Below are 2,500 nucleotides of genomic sequence, written 5' to 3' on the forward strand. Positions count from 1 at the left end.
ATACTTACCTGGCAGGGGAGATACCATGATCAAGAAGGTGGTTCACCCAGGGTGAGGCTCGTCCATTGCACTTCCGGATGTGCTGACCCCTGCGAATTCCCCAAATGTGGGAATCTCGACTGCATAATTTCTGGTAGTGGGGGACTGCGTTCGCGCTCTCCCCTGATTTTTGTGTTAAAAGATAGATTTGTTCTCGTTTTAATGTTTCCTGGGACGAGTTTTGTCTTTGTTTTTTTTTTTTTTGTTTGTTTGTTTTGTTTGTTTTTTTTTTTTTTTTTTTTTTTTTTTTTTTTACTGTTTTGTCTGCGTGTGTTTTGTCTCGTTTTCTTTTGTTTAGTTTGTTTCTGTGTTTTTGCAGGAAATCCTTGTTGGAGATGGCTTGGTCTGCTGTTGCATTCTACTGCTGTAAGTACACTCAGTTTGTAAGACAAGATGCTGTAAATGATAGATCAGTATTTAGATGGCGTTAAAGGGCCTTCATGCTGTTTGAGCGTTGGCGAAACAGCGCCCTCTAGTGGGCAGTCTCCACATGCGCACCCAGACGCAGTGCATCATGGGAAGGCTTTTGCTTGTGGTAGACACTGGAGGTGTTGTGGTTTTGAGAAACATGTGAAAGTGTTTGGACAGCAGTGCATTTGTTGGTGAGGTTTGGGTGTGTGTGCACGTGCGCACTGAAGGTCTTATTTCAGTGTTTGGAGTGGGTAGTGACTGTACCCTATACCGTCTCAGTGAAGAGTACAGCCAGAGGTGGCCCCCCTCCCCAGTGGGTCTGGAACTCATACTTACCTGGCAGGGGAGATACCATGATCAAGAAGGTGGTTCACCCAGGGTGAGGCTCGTCCATTGCACTTCCGGATGTGCTGACCCCTGCGAATTCCCCAAATGTGGGAATCTCGACTGCATAATTTCTGGTAGTGGGGGACTGCGTTCGCGCTCTCCCCTGATTTTTGTGTTAAAAGATAGATTTGTTCTCGTTTTAATGTTTCCTGGGACGAGTTTTGTCTTTGTTTTTTTTTTTTTGTTTGTTTGTTTTGTTTGTTTGTTTTTTTTTTTTTTTTTTTACTGTTTTGTCTGTGTGTGTTTTGTCTCGTTTTCTTTTGTTTAGTTTGTTTCTGTGTTTTTGCAGGAAATCCTTGTTGGAGATGGCTTGGTCTGCTGTTGCATTCTACTGCTGTAAGTACACTCAGTTTGTAAGACAAGATGCTGTAAATGATAGATCAGTATTTAGATGGCGTTAAAGGGCCTTCATGCTGTTTGAGCGTTGGCGAAACAGCGCCCTCTAGTGGGCAGTCTCCACATGCGCACCCAGACGCAGTGCATCATGGGAAGGCTTTTGCTTGTGGTAGACACTGGAGGTGTTGTGGTTTTGAGAAACATGTGAAAGTGTTTGGACAGCAGTGCATTTGTTGGTGAGGTTTGGGTGTGTGTGCACGTGCGCACTGAAGGTCTTATTTCAGTGTTTGGAGTGGGTAGTGACTGTACCCTATACCGTCTCAGTGAAGAGTACAGCCAGAGGTGGCCCCCCTCCCCAGTGGGTCTGGAACTCATACTTACCTGGCAGGGGAGATACCATGATCAAGAAGGTGGTTCACCCAGGGTGAGGCTCGTCCATTGCACTTCCGGATGTGCTGACCCCTGCGAATTCCCCAAATGTGGGAATCTCGACTGCATAATTTCTGGTAGTGGGGGACTGCGTTCGCGCTCTCCCCTGATTTTTGTGTTAAAAGATAGATTTGTTCTCGTTTTAATGTTTCCTGGGACGAGTTTTGTCTTTGTTTTTTTTTTTTTGTTTGTTTGTTTTGTTTTTTTTTTTTTTTTTTTTTTTTTTACTGTTTTGTCTGCGTGTGTTTTGTCTCGTTTTCTTTTGTTTAGTTTGTTTCTGTGTTTTTGCAGGAAATCCTTGTTGGAGATGGCTTGGTCTGCTGTTGCATTCTACTGCTGTAAGTACACTCAGTTTGTAAGACAAGATGCTGTAAATGATAGATCAGTATTTAGATGGCGTTAAAGGGCCTTCATGCTGTTTGAGCGTTGGCGAAACAGCGCCCTCTAGTGGGCAGTCTCCACATGCGCACCCAGACGCAGTGCATCATGGGAAGGCTTTTGCTTGTGGTAGACACTGGAGGTGTTGTGGTTTTGAGAAACATGTGAAAGTGTTTGGACAGCAGTGCATTTGTTGGTGAGGTTTGGGTGTGTGTGCACGTGCGCACTGAAGGTCTTATTTCAGTGTTTGGAGTGGGTAGTGACTGTACCCTATACCGTCTCAGTGAAGAGTACAGCCAGAGGTGGCCCCCCTCCCCAGTGGGTCTGGAACTCATACTTACCTGGCAGGGGAGATACCATGATCAAGAAGGTGGTTCACCCAGGGTGAGGCTCGTCCATTGCACTTCCGGATGTGCTGACCCCTGCGAATTCCCCAAATGTGGGAATCTCGACTGCATAATTTCTGGTAGTGGGGGACTGCGTTCGCGCTCTCCCCTGATTTTTGTGTTAAAAGATAGAT

The 2,500-nt window shown here is 45.5% G+C and overlaps 4 non-coding genes across 4 annotated transcripts; all 4 read left to right on the top strand.

The window, feature by feature from the left end:
* On the top strand, positions 1-165 carry LOC125804065 (U1 spliceosomal RNA). The gene has a single exon (XR_007440565.1). It is a non-coding gene; the product is annotated as a U1 spliceosomal RNA (small nuclear RNA).
* A 613-nt stretch (positions 166-778) lies between these two features.
* On the top strand, positions 779-943 carry LOC125804066 (U1 spliceosomal RNA). Its single transcript, XR_007440566.1, has one exon. It is a non-coding gene; the product is annotated as a U1 spliceosomal RNA (small nuclear RNA).
* Positions 944-1,546: 603 nt separating this feature from the next.
* On the top strand, positions 1,547-1,711 carry LOC125804067 (U1 spliceosomal RNA). Its single transcript, XR_007440567.1, has one exon. It is a non-coding gene; the product is annotated as a U1 spliceosomal RNA (small nuclear RNA).
* A 602-nt stretch (positions 1,712-2,313) lies between these two features.
* LOC125804069 (U1 spliceosomal RNA) lies at positions 2,314-2,478 on the top strand. The gene has a single exon (XR_007440569.1). It is a non-coding gene; the product is annotated as a U1 spliceosomal RNA (small nuclear RNA).
* Positions 2,479-2,500: the final 22 nt, after the last annotated feature.

The sequence above is a fragment of the Astyanax mexicanus genome, chromosome 8 (assembly GCF_023375975.1).
Source record: "Astyanax mexicanus isolate ESR-SI-001 chromosome 8, AstMex3_surface, whole genome shotgun sequence".
Lineage (NCBI taxonomy): Eukaryota > Metazoa > Chordata > Actinopteri > Characiformes > Acestrorhamphidae > Astyanax > Astyanax mexicanus.